This window comes from Jaculus jaculus, chromosome 15 (genome assembly GCF_020740685.1).
Source record: "Jaculus jaculus isolate mJacJac1 chromosome 15, mJacJac1.mat.Y.cur, whole genome shotgun sequence".
NCBI classification, from domain to species: Eukaryota; Metazoa; Chordata; class Mammalia; order Rodentia; family Dipodidae; genus Jaculus; species Jaculus jaculus.
The window spans coordinates 66,636,678-66,650,827 of NC_059116.1; the positions used below are offsets into that span (position 1 = coordinate 66,636,678).

The following is a 14,150-nucleotide window of genomic DNA, read 5'->3' on the forward strand; positions in this document are numbered from 1 at the left end:
TTTGACATGCTTATGTTGATTTTATCATTGTATTTTAGGATACCCCTCATTTATCATGAGCCTCACAATAGCTGACATGTTTGCTAATAATTTTTACACCTACTTCATGAAGCAAATCACTGTTTTTTCTTCCAATTTCTTTGATAATCATATCAGGATAATATTTTTCTCACAAAACAAGTGTTCTTTTCTAGTCTATATTCTGAAAGGTTCTCTGTATACTTGCTATTATTTAAGTATTTGATAGAGAATTCACTAGTGAAATTGTTTAGACCTGGAATTTTCCTTATGGGATGACTTTTTAAACAGCCAATTGCTATAGAGTTGCTCAGATTTAATTTTTTCCAACTTTGGTAAATTGTTTTTTTGGTTTTTTTCTTTTTTGAGAAATGTGACCAGTTTATCCAAGGTTTGATATATTGGCCCAGTGATTCATAATATTCTATTATCCTTTTGTTGTATGTGTGATTTATAATAATATTTCCTCTTTAATTACTGATACTGATAAATTGTATTTTTCCCTTTTGAGCTTAATAAGCAGAGCCAGACTTTTGTCTATTTTATTATTTGTTTAAAATAACTGCTTTTAGGGATGGATGGATGGCTTAGCAGTTAAGGTGTTTGCCTGCAAAGCCAAAGGACCCAGGTTTGATTCTCCAGGACCCATGTAAGCCAGATGCACAAGGTGGCGCACACTTCTGGAGTTCGTCTGCAGCAGCTAGAGGCCCTGGTGCGCCCGTTCTCTCTCTCTCTCCCACTCTCTCTGCCTCTTTCTCTCTGTCAAATAAATAAAAATAAATAGATATATAAAAATAACTACTTTTAGTTTTGTGATTTTATCTGTTGGTTGATTATCTTCCTGTTTTATTAGTATCTAGTTTATTCTTTAGAGACAGGGTCTCAGGGTCTTGCCTAGTATCCAATGAGTATTTTTGGCATTTTTACTGAATATCAGGTGGCTATAGCTACTTGGACTTATATCTGGGTCCTCTATTATGTTCCATTGATCTACATGTCTGCCTGTGTGCCAGTACCACATTGTTTTTGTTACTGTGGCTCTGTAGTATAGGTTAAAATCAGGTATGGTGATACCACCAGCCTTATTTTTGTTGCTCAGTATTATTTTAGGCATTTGAGGTTTTTTGTGATTCCAAATGAATTTTTGGATTGTTTTTTCTATTTCCATGAAGAATGCTTTTGGAATTTTGATGGGGATTGCATTAAATGTGTAGATTGCTTTAGGTAAGATTGCCATTTTCACAATATTGATTCTTCCAATCCAGGAACAAGGGATGTTTTTCCATTTCCTAGTGTCTTCTGCAATGTCTCACTGGAGTGTTTTAAAGTTCTCATTGTAGAGGTCCTTTACTTCCTTGGTTAGGTTTATTCCAAGGTACATTATTTCCATTGATGCAGTTGTGAATGGGAGTGATTCTCTGATTTTATCCTCTGTGTGTTTGTTGTTAGCATATATGAAGGCTACTGATTTCTGTGTATTTATTTTGTATCCTGCTACATGGCTGTAGGTTTTTATCAGCTCTAACAGTTTTCTTATAGAGTCTTTAGGGTACTTTATATATAGAATCATGTCATCTGCAAATAATGATAACTTGATCTTTTTCTTTCCTATTTGTATCCTTTTTATTAGTGTCTCTTGCCTTATTTCTATGGCTAAGATTTCCAGTACTATATTAAGTAAAAGTAGGGACAGTGGACACCCTTGTCTTGTTCCTGATTTTAGTGGAAAAGCTTCCAGTTTTTCCCCATTTAGTAATATGTTGGCTGTAGGCTTGTCTTAAATAGCCTTTATAATATTGAGATATGTTCCTTCTATTCCCCATCTCTGTAGGACTTTTATCATGAAGGGATATTGGATTTTGTCAAATGCTTTCTCTGCATCTAATGAGATGATCATGTGATTTTTGTCCTTCAACCCGTTTATATAATGTATTACATTTATCGATTTGTGTATATTGAACCATCCCTGCATCTCTGGGATAAAGCCTACTTGGTCAGGGTGAATGATCTTTCTGATATATTCTTGTATTCTGTTTGCTAATATTTTGTTGAGAATTTTTGCATCTACATTCATGAAGGAGATTGGTCTGTAATTTTCTTTTTTTGTTCTATCTTTGCCTGGTTTTGGTATCAGGGTGATGCTGGCTTCATAGAAGGAGTTTGGTAAAATTCCTTCTTTTTATATTTTATGGAAAAGCTTAAGAAGCAATGGTGTTAGTTCTTCCTTGAAGGTCTGGTAAAATTCAGCAGTGAATCCATCTGGGCCTGGGCTTTTTTTAGTTGGGATATTTTTGGTAACTGTTTGGATCTCCATGCTTGTTATAGGTCTATTTAAGTGATTAATCTCATCTTGATTTAATTTAGGTAGGTCATATAAATCAAGGAAATAACCCATTTCTTTCAGATTTTCATACTTTGTGGAGTATATGCTTTTATAGTGTATCCCTATGATTTTTTGAATTTCTCTGGGATCTGTTGTGATGTTACCTTTTTCATCTCTTATTTTATTAATTTGTGTCTCTTCTCTCTTTCTTTTGGTCAGATTTGTGAAGGGTTTATCAATCTTGTTTATCCTTTCAAAGAAACAACTCTTTGTTTCGTTGATTCTTTTTTTTAGTTTCTATTTCACTAATTTCTGCCCTAATCTTTATTATTGTATAACCCCTCTTTTAGCCAAAGACTAGTGAGCGCTTGACACTGGAGGCCATAATCTTTGTCTCCATAGGATTCTGATCTGGTTCCCAATTCCAGATATGGGTTCCATTACACTGTATGGATCTCTTAGCCAATCAGGAAGCTGTTGGTTACCCACTAAGGCTGTGTGCCACTATTGCACTTGTGTGTACATTGCATCAGGGTGTTTGCTTCTTAGTAGCTTAGACCTCTGGTTGCTCAGACTGTTGGCCATTTTCCCCCAGTGGCTCATGTAGCACTTTCCATCTGTAGACAGGCTAACTGTCTGGGGACGGGCTTTCTTCTGAATGCCAGCCAGGTCTCGCCATGTTATGTCAGCAGCATGTGGTGTCTTTGGCAAAAGGGTCTTAGTTTTTGCCTCAGGCAGGTGATCATGTGCTTTGAAAGAAAGCTGTCTTGACTTGGGGACTTCATGGGTCTCTCTGATCAATGTCTCAATGTGAGTAGCAACCACTCTAGAGTACTGGGTACAGGTCAGAGACAGAAAATAAAATTCTTTTACGCTTAGGCTTCATCCTATCCTCACCAGAGTCCTAATTTTCAGGTGCTCTTACTCCTTTTTTTTTTTTTTTTTTAAGCCAAAGGACAAACTTTACTGAGTCCCCCAGTCCTAGTTCTCTTTCTCCTGCACAGTCTTGGTTACACATAGTCACCCAGTGAGGCGGGCAGCAATGAGACAAGTTTTCGTCCAGCAGGGGCATCTCTGCGGATGGTAGAGGGTTTCCCAATATGTTGGTGGTTACCACCTCGGAAGGGATGCTCCACAGGATTCACGGCCACACCCCTTACTCGTGGCCAGCAGCTCCTCTTTGCCTTGTACTTGTGGGAGGCTCTGCCAGCCTTTAAGATGGGTTTGTCAATTCGGCCCCCTCCAGCCACCACACCGACTACAGCTCTGTTGGCAGAAGAAATAACCTTCTTGGAACCGGAAGGCAGTTTCACTCGGGTCTTCTTGGTCTCGGGGTTGTGGGAGATGACTGTGGCATAGCTCCCAGACGCTCGGGCCAGCTTGCCCCTGTCCCCAGGCTTCTCCTCCAGACAGCCTTCCGGCATGGTGCCCGCAGGAAGAACATTGCAGATACTGAGCTGGGCTTTCCTGCCATGGTACATGAACTGCCCGGCGTGGATGCCCTCCGCAGCGGTGAACAGCTCTGTCGCTTCTTAAACCGGTACGGGTCCGGGAAGACCACCTTCGCGAGGGGAGCGCCGTGGCCCGGGTCGTGAACGATGTCCTTCGCAATGCCTTGGATGTAGCCATGCCGCTGGGCGAAGTCCACGTTGCAGCCGCGCGGCGCCCTCGTGAGCGCGGAACGCGGAGCCGTGCCCTTCCCCTGCCCGCGCATCACGCGGCCCACCGTGCTGGGTCTGCTCGCTGGGAGAGGGAGAAGGACGCTGGCGAGCAACTTTATCTTCCGGGGCGGGCCTCTTACTCTTTTGAGGGTTATACCTTTTAGACTACCTGCAAGGATAAAGGTTTCTATGCTGTAAGTTCATTTTGAATTTAATTTCATGTTTGTTTCTCCCCATCTCCTCCCCCCCCACCCCCGAAAACCCTTGTATCCCTATTGTCTGGGCCTTGAGTTGCCTATCAGGTATGACAGCAACTCAAGCAGGTCCAGGTTAGGGACCACAGATAAGTGACACCACACAGTATTTGTCTTTCTGTGATTGTGTAAATTCACTGGGTATGATCCGTTCCAAGTTTGCCCATTTTTCTACAAATATTATTGTACCATTTTTTCTTACTGCTGAGTAGAATTCCATTGTATGAATGTACCACAACTTTGTTATGCATTCATCCAATGAGGGGCATCTAGGTTGATTCCAGTTCGTAGCTATAATGAATTGAGCGGCTATAAATATGGTTGAGGCAAATCTCTCAGCATTGATGCATGAAACATTTAGGAACAATCCCAGTAAGGGAATAACTGCATCTGTTGGTAGCTCGATGTTCATCCTTTTCAGGAATCTCTACATTGATTTCATAGTGGTTGTACAAGTTTGCATTCCCACCAACAATGGATGAGCGTTCCTCTTTCCCCACATCCTCACCATTTGTTGTTACTAGTTGTTTTAATGGTTGTCATCCTTACTGGAGTAAGGTGGAATCTCATGCTTGTTTGAAGACTGATCTACAGCGCCCCCTTCTGTCCATAGTCTAGCATGCTACCAAGATGGACAGCTGAGGTGGGCTGGTCCTGGGGTCTGCCCTCCAAATCTACAAACCAGCCAGGTTTTCCCCTTGAATAGGAAGGCCCTCATCTTTCTCCTGTCTTTGTTTTTTTCTCTGTGGGATTCTTCTGGACTTACCCTGTGCTGCTTGCATACATGTAAGTCTGGCTTCCCCCTCATGCAGGGAAAGCATAGTACTGCTCCTTCATCTGAATCTCTCTCTCTCTCTCTCTCTCTCTCTCTCTCTCTCTCTCTCTCTCTCTGTGTGTGTGTGTGTGTGTGTGTGTGTGTGTGTGTGTGTGTCTGCCTACCTCTCCTTGTTTGGGCCACTGGAATAGACAGGAACCTGCCTTTCCCCCACCCTGCATGTCTAGGTGTGTATGGGGAGAGCATAACATTGTGTCTTATTCTGGGGGACTCTTCTGTTTGTCTCTGCTCCATAGTTTGTGGTAACTTCTCACTTTAGTCATATGTATGATTTTCCTCTGGTCTGTAAATCTACCACATGCGTATTTTCTTTACACTCCAGGTCTACCACATGCGTATTTTCTTTACACTCCAGGTCTACCACATGCGTATTTTCTTTACACTCCAGGTCTACCACATGGGTATTTTCTTTACACTCCAGGTCTACCACATGGGTATTTTCTTTACACTCCAGGTCTACCACATGGGTGCTCTAACTCCAGACCTGCTACCTGTGCAATTTCTGTCAACTCAGGGTAAGCATGTGTGTAACTCCCTTCATTGCTCATTTATTCTCTGAATTTCTTGGTATCTGCTTTGACATTTTCTCTCTTATTTTTCCTTGACCCTCACCATTTGCCCTCTTAACTCCCCTCCATGGGAAACCACATTGCAGATGTCATGTGTGCTCCATCTAAGTCACTCTACATATACATCCAAGTTCTACCTTACACATGCTTAAAGTTCTACTCTGGTTTCTGCTTGAAAGCCCCAGTTTCTCTTTTGTTGTTTTTTATTATTGACAACTTTCATAATTATAGACCATAAACCATAATTCCCCCCCCCCCTTTCCCCTTTGCAACTCCACTCCCAATCATATCACCTCCCCCTCTCAATCAGTCTTTTATTTTTATGTCATCATCTTTTCCTCCTATTATACTGGTCTTATGTAGGTAGTGCCAGGCACTATGAGGTCATGGATGTCCAGGCCATTTTGTGTCTAGAAGAGTGCATTGCAAGCAGATCTACCCGTCCTTTGGCTCTTACATTCTTCTGGCCACCTCTTCCACAATGGACCCTGAGCCTTGGAAGGTGTGATAGAGATGTCTCAGTGCTGAGCATTCCTTGTCACTTCTTTTCAGCACCGTGGTGCCTTTTGAGTCATCCCAGATGTCACCACCATCTGAAAAAAGAGACTTTTCTAGCCAAAAGTGAGAGTAGCCTTAATATATGGGTATGAACATTAAGAGAAGTGCTTACTGGGTAATTTGGTGAGCATAATATATGCATTTGGTCAGACATCAGCAGGTGTTACACCCCTATGGCTCATGACTTCCCCTGTAATACGAGGGTACCAGGCATGTACTTCCTCCCATGGAGTGGGCCTCCAGTCCAACTAGAGGGCAGTTGGTTTTCCCCATAACAGACATGCCACTATTGTACCTGTTGGCTCATTTGGCCTGGCTGGCCAAACTTAAGGCTTTCAGTGTCCACTGTTGTTTATCTCCACTGATGACTTCTCACTCTTTCTCCCATGAAACTGCATGCAGTATAGTTTTATCTAGTTTTTTGTCAGCTGGTAAACAGGGAGGTTTTCAGCTCATCTCCAGCAAGATTTTTCAGTGACCTTGCAGCCCAAGCATGTGGAGTCTTCAGCAATAGGGTCTTATCATCTATTCCTGGTGGGAAACCAAGAGCCCGGGCAATGGCCTGTAATGTTTTGGGGGCATCAGGGACCTCCCTGGCCAACAACTCACTGGAAGGTATCTCATCCTTGGAACTGAAAATTTTCTATTAAAAATCTATGGGAAAGTCTCAGTTTCTCTTAAATGATCTTTATGAACTACCCTCAATGTGCTTGTGGCTCTACCTCAGTCCTTCCCTGAAAGCCTCAGTTGAACTCCCCTCCATGTGCTTGTGGTTCTACTCCAGTCTTTCCCTAAAAAAAAATTTCAATTTTTCTTAAATGATTCTTATAAACTATGCAGTGTTTTCCACATGACAGTGTGTTCCCTACTCTCCATGTGTTTATGACTCTGCTCTGGCCTTCCTTCCAAGATCCCAATCTCCCTTAAGCAAACACCAGAATTTGTGATTTCTCCCTAAATAAACTTACTAATTTATAATTTATTCTTCTTGAGTCCTTTTTTTTCTAATTCTTTGTTAAAGATATGACAGTAGGGCTAGAGAAATGGCTTAGCAGTTAAGTCACTTGTTTGTGAAGCCTAAGGACCCAGGTTCTCAAAGTGGTGCAGGCATCTGGAGTTCATTTGCAGTGGCTGAAGGCCCTGGTGTGCCCATTCTCATTCTCTCTCTCTTCCTCCCTCACTCTGTCTCAAATAAATAATTTTTTTTTCAAAGATAGGACAGGACCCAAAGTTGGGGTTCATAAATTTGGGGTGCCCATCATGAACCCCAAAAGCCTGCATCACAATTATGTGTGTTAAACTGCCTGGTATCATAGACAGTTTTCTGAAGCTCTATGCATATTTTCTATTTTTCACTTTCATTGCATGTAGATTATTTTCACTCTATTCTGTGCTCTATAATCTGCCATTCTCAGTATATTTTTCATTTTAGTCACTGCATTTTTAATCTAAAATTTTTCTTTGTGTCTCTTTCATTTCTGCTACTTGATTTGCATATAATCTCCATCTGTTCACTTGTTATGAGTATATTTTCCAGTAAGTTTATTAGCATCTATATCATAATTACTTCATGGTCTTTGTTTTCTAAGTTCCATCTAAGGCCTGGTGTCCACTGACTGTTTATTTCTATTACGTATGGATTCATTTTTCTGTACCTTTGCATGGCTAGCCATTTTCTATTAAATACTAGACATAATGAATGGTATACTATAGAGACTCTAGATTCTGTTATATTGTTCAGCATTAACTTTATTGGATTAAAATGCCCCTGGCTGTTGTCTCTGGTTTGAACTACAGCTGAAATGTCCACTCAGTTCTCTTTCAGTTTCTATTTGTTCTTTCACTGCACAATGTAGTTTTCCCATTGATGCTTGTTTCAGGGGTCAAACAATAATCTCATCCATGCATGCATATATTTTACAGCTCGCTACCTCAGTGCTGTCTTCCTTTGTTGGAGTCCTAGTTTTCCATCTGTTTTTCAGTTCTTAATTCTGTACTCTGACACCACAATCCTGGACTGTTACATAACAATACAGCAATCTGCAAATTTATTCTGAGCCATGTAGTAGATTAGTGAACATGTTTGGGCAAACATTTGAAACTCAAAATGCACATTGGTATAGTTCCAGTGTTTTAAGTCCTCTCCAGGTTTTGCCTGCTTTTAGTTGTTCAATTTTTTTTTTCTGGTATCTTCAAGGAGTCAATTTTCAGGATCTTCATCATTGTTATCTGTGGAAGGGTTAGTCCAATGAAGCTATACCACCTTCACCAGAGGACATATTTCTTGGTATTGCTATTTTGCTCCCTACCAGAATTATGTCCTCTGCTTTTCAGTTTTTCTTTGTTAGTACTAGCATAGGGGATATAAATGCGATTAGACTTTGCCAGTTGTAATTCATTCAGTACTCCTGTATCAGTGATAGTTTAGAAAGGTCATATATCAGGAAAATGGAAATTTGCTTATATGGTGTACATACGAAGTGTTTAAACATGAGGAACTGGTGACTCACTAAGTAAAATGACCCAGGAAGCAGGTGTCAGAGAAACTGCCACTGACCCTCATCCTGGAGCACTCAAGCAGGGGTTTCCCAAAACCCATCTAGAAGTTTCCAGGAGTCTCATGTCCATTCAGAATTCTGTCTCCAACTGACTCTGGAAAGTGATTCTACCATCACTGGCTCAAGGGCCTCTTTTTGAGAGATTCTAGCTTGGGACTATAGAACAAACAAGATTTTGGTAAACGTTGTATGACTTCACTTCAAAGCAGAGAAGACCTTACCAGAGGTTGTGGGCAGGCCAAGTGGACAACTTATGAGCCAACACAAGACATGTGTCTCAAGGAAGCTAAAGTGTCATGAAGGCAAAGGAGCTGGAGAGCCTCTAAAAATACTTATTTGCCATTAAACTGAACAACACAGATTCAATAACAGTCCCTATCCTCCTTCCATTGCTGAAGTGACTCTTGAAACTGAAGCATTCATCTTGTCAATCATGAAAGGAACTAGTCTGCCTAAGGTAGAGTCCTCAAATGAGAATAAATGTATTATTTAAGTCATCTTCAATGAGCTTTTCTGATATTCATGATTATTCATTAAGTTTTTTTGAAGTAGGGTCTCATTCTAACCCAGGCTAACCTGTAACTCACTCTGTAGCTCCAGACTGACCTCAAACTCATGGCAATCCTCCTACCTCTGCCTCCTGAGTGCTTGGATTCAAGGCATGCATTACTATATCCAGCTCATTAGGTTTATTGCAGAAATATTAATGGACTCCATCACAATGTGAAAACGCATCACTGAATCACTGATGATATTATGTAATGTTGAGCAAATATACATATGGCCCTGTGGTAGTTTCAATATAAAGGTATAGAACTGAAATATGTATTAATTAAAGCTGAAAATTTCAAGCAAGCTTAAAGTTATAGGGACAGAAATTGGTTTTAGGTTATTAAAAAACTAGTATTGTTAAACAGATTACCATCAATAAGGGTAGCTCAACTGCTTTACACTGAAACAATGGAAAAAATGCCTGAGAGTATCCACTTAGGAACAGCTAACTGGTAGAAATGTAAACTCTTTTGAAAAGAGATGACTGAAAAAAGAATTCTGAAGGCTCAAGGTAAGATTTATTTCTTCTCTGATTAACAATGGCTGTATTGTTGCACATCTGATATTGGTTTTGGAAGCATGAAAAATGTATGGACTAGGGTCATGATGGGCACCTGGTTCCAGGAGCCACTACTGAGATGTGGCATGTGAAGCAGGGCAATGTCCCTGCCTGGCCAGTGTCTGAAGTTGAGTAGGAGCTGCTGCTGAGATATGGCATGGGAAGCAGGATAATATTCCTGTATTGAAGGCCAAAAAGGCCACTGTAAGGTAGACCATGGTTTTAGTGGAGGCCCTAAAATGTTTTACATATACCAAGATGGTGCCAAGGCTGCTGGAGTGATGGAAATTGAAAATCCAGAGACTGTCTTCATTTGTTATGGATATCAGACTTGAACTGCAGATGTTCAATGTTTACCTGATGGTAATTGATTTTGTATTGGTCTAGTCTTTCGTTGTTATGCTTTGTTGCAATGGAAATGAAGCAAAATAAGCGAAAACTAGTTTCTTTTAGGCAGTTTCGGTTAGAAATTGAGGCCAGGAGAGAACCAAGAGATGCTATCCCACATGACACCTCACCATGACACAAGAATGGAACTTTTGGCATAAATGCAACTCATGTCTGATAAAGACCAATCTACGGAGCCTCCTTCTGTCTACAGTCTAGCACACTACCTAGATAGACAGCCTAAATGGACTACTCAGGTGGTCAGGCCTGCGGGCTGACTCAGGTGAGCTGGCGCTGAGATCTGCCCTCCAAATCTACCAACCAATCAGGCCTTCCCGTTGCATACCTGAATCTGATGAAAGAATATGTTTTCTATACTGTAAAGGCTATAGCTTTCTTCCTGTCTGCTCTCTCTGGATTCTCTATCATCTTTTCTTGGATGCACATGAGTGTTTTCCCTTCTCACCCAGTCTGGCCGGGTTTATGTTGAGGAAGGGCAGAATACTGCTTTTTGCTCTGGATGGGTTTTTCTGCTTTATAGTTTGGGGTAATTTCTTACTTCAATTACATGTATGATTTTCCTCTCATCTCTGAATCCACTGTGTGTATTTTCTGTACACTCTAGATCTACTATGTGAGTGCTTTCTCAAACTCTAGGCCTGTTACCTGTTTAATTTCTTTAAACTCGGGGTAACCATGAGTGTAACCCTCTTCATTACTCATTTCTCATCTGAATCTCCTACTCTCTGCTTTGATATCTGCCTTCTCATTTTTCCTTGAGCCTCACCATTTGTCCTCTTAACTTCCCGACACAAAAAAAGCACATGGAATATGACATGCAGGTTCCTCCTAAGTCTTCATACACCAGCTCCTAGTTTCTACTTTGCATGTGCTTAAGGATTTACTCTAATTTCTCTTTAAAGGCCCATTTCTCTTAAGCCCCAATCTCCTTTAAACAAACCCCACAATTTTGTCATTCTCCTCTAAATAAACTCAATAATTCATAATTTATCCTTCTCGAGTCCATCCTTATTAGTTCTTTAGTAAAGGTAAGACAGAACCCAAAACTTGGGGTTCATAAATTCTGGGGGACCTCTCCTAAACCCAAAAATCCTGCATCAGAAATGTTTAATCTATGTCATTAAATGTTGGAAGTATATAACTTGTTTTGATTCTACAGGACTCACAGTTAAGAGAATCTTGAATTTCAGATGAGTCATTGGAGTTTGGAACTCAGAGTTGTTACAAGCTTATGGGACCTCTGAAGTTGTACTGAATGCCATTTGCATTGTGGTATGGTCATGAGTCTATAGGGGTCAGAAGTGGAATGTGGTAGTTTGAATATGGTAGTGTCAATCTATGGCCCCACAGACTCAGGTGTTTAATTGAGTTTGGAAGTTCAGCCCCTAGCAAGCATATTCCTGATAGAAGGGACATATCTCTGGGGTAGATCCTGGAGCCCAGCCCTAAGGTGTGTCACTAGGGTGGATATGATTCCAGCCCACAGGTGTGGAGAGCAGTATGGGCTCTGGGAGTGTGACTGCTTGCTTGTTTTAGGTGTTTTCAGGTTGCTTGTATTTTCATCACTGCTTGGATTTATGAAAGAAAGCCAGTTTCTTCTGCCACTGATGGATTTGTAAGCTGAAATAGACCTGTTCCTTCCCTACACTGTGCCTAGTTGGATGTTCATCATGGAAATAAGGAACTGACTGTAGCAGGCCCTATTTTCAAAATTATCTAGAGTAATAGTTTTTACTCCACATGTTCTTCTAGAATTAAAAAATATATTTATTTCAGCCAGGCATGATAGTGCATGCCTTTAATCCCAGCACTCAGGAGGCAGAGGTAGGAGGAGTGCCATGAGTTTGAGGCCACCCTGAGACTACATAGTGAATTCCAGGTCAGCCTGGGATAGAGTAAGACCCTACTTTGAAAAAAAAGGAAGAAAGAATGAAAGATTTATTTACTTAGAGCAAAGATAAAAATAAGGAATGAAGGAATAAATATGGGCACATCAGAATCTCTTAACACTGCAAACAATATCCAGGCACACATGCCATTTTACATGGGCCAGCAAGCTTTGCAAGCAAGAACCTTTAACCACTAAGCCATCTCCTTAGTATTCCTTAAAGAATTATCAATTCTCACCAATAGGTCAAGACTGTTGTTTATCTGCCTGGAAATTATAAGTGATTTTAATGACTGTCCTTAGACTTCATAGGCAAGTGCCTTAACTGCTGTATCTTAGAGAATAAAAAGCAGAAGTAACAATGCTTGACTCCAAGGCTATGTCATTAAAAGTCACTTGACTTAACACTGCATGCCCATGGAACACAGCCAACATGTTGTGAGGAAGGTAAGACCACATTTCAAAGCCAAGTAGAAGTGGTCTGATTCAGTTCCTATTGCAGTCTTAACTATCAGCCACCACCAAACTCCAGATATGCCATTGACTAACTTTTCAGGTGATTCCTGTCCTTGGCATTCAAGCATCTCCTCCATTGTCCCAATGGGGCAAAGAGAAGCTGGTGTCACCAAGATATGCCAAAAATACAAATTCTTGAGAAAAATGAATGTTTCTCAGTCTTAAGTCTCTACTCCATTTTGAGGTATTTGCTCTATACCTGCAATAACTTAAATACCATCATATTACCTTGCTAAGATTTGAAAATTCTGAATTCCAAAGGTATCAGGTAAGACTTATACATTATTTGGGGGTATAGAGATGGCTCAGTGGTTAAAGGTGCTTTGCTGACAAAACCTGGTGGCATGGGTTCAATTCCCCAGTATCCATTTAAAGCCAAATGCACAAAATAGAACATGTATCTTGAATTTGTTTGCAGTGGCAAGAGGCCTTGGTATGCCCATGGTATTCCCTTCTCTCTTTCTCGTAAATAAATAAATATTTCTAAATGACTTACACAATATAATTGTATATTTTTATACTTATTTTTAGTGGAACTTGAAGGTCTTTGAGAATAATAAATAGGTCTTTTAAGTTGGTACTCTCTGGACTAGTGTCTAGCATTTGATGGGTCCTGATGAAATGTTTGTTGAGTTAATGTTGAATGAATGGAAGAATAAGCAAATAAATGATGATAGTTCCAAACAAGTAGTAATTTTGAAATAGCTTTTTGTTAGATGACTATACTTGTATTCAAATGAATCAATTGCCCTAAAATAATTTAGGATGTCTTTTATAATTATTTTTGTATTGATAATCTATAAAAAATTAAATAATTTTTCTATCTTACGCTCATCCAAAATGGTGTCTTGTAACTGCATTACTTTATCCATCAAACTATGTCCCAATTTATCCTTGACTGTTTCTAAGTCAATGTTTCAAGGATGAAGGTTTTCTATTATTTAGAATAACAAAAATAATTTAATACAAAGTCAGGAGTCAATTTCAAAATAAGAGATTCCAATGTTTTTAAATGATAAAATGTTCAAATACAATGGAATAGAATAATGCATAGATGCAAAAATTTCAGCATCCATGGTAACAAATTTGGAAAAAGAAAATCTGTACTAATTTACAGTCTAAGTTGCATTTTGCATGATAAAAATATAAATTTACTTCATGGCCACACATCATGTCACACATATATTTAACTATGTGAGCAGAAAGAGAAAAAAGGTAAAGAGAAAATCTATAATGTCATAAAGACTTAAATAGACAATGTCCATTTAGTTTTTTATGTTCCTGTTGGGAATAACTATTTTAGCTCTTCACAGGGAATGTTGTAATGATGGAATAAATGAAGCACTAGTTTTACAGCTTCGCTGCCCAACATTTATTTCCTCAGAATTTAATAGATATGTTCTGTTCTGTCTTCCTCCTCCTCACTTCATGTCAATGATGGAAAGCTAGGT

At 39.9% G+C, this 14,150-nt stretch overlaps 1 pseudogene; it reads right to left on the minus strand.

Annotated features, from left to right (window-relative positions):
* Positions 1–3,320: 3,320 nt before the first annotated feature.
* Positions 3,321–13,559, minus strand: LOC101610727 (annotated as a pseudogene).
* Between the last annotated feature and the right edge of the window lie 591 nt (positions 13,560–14,150).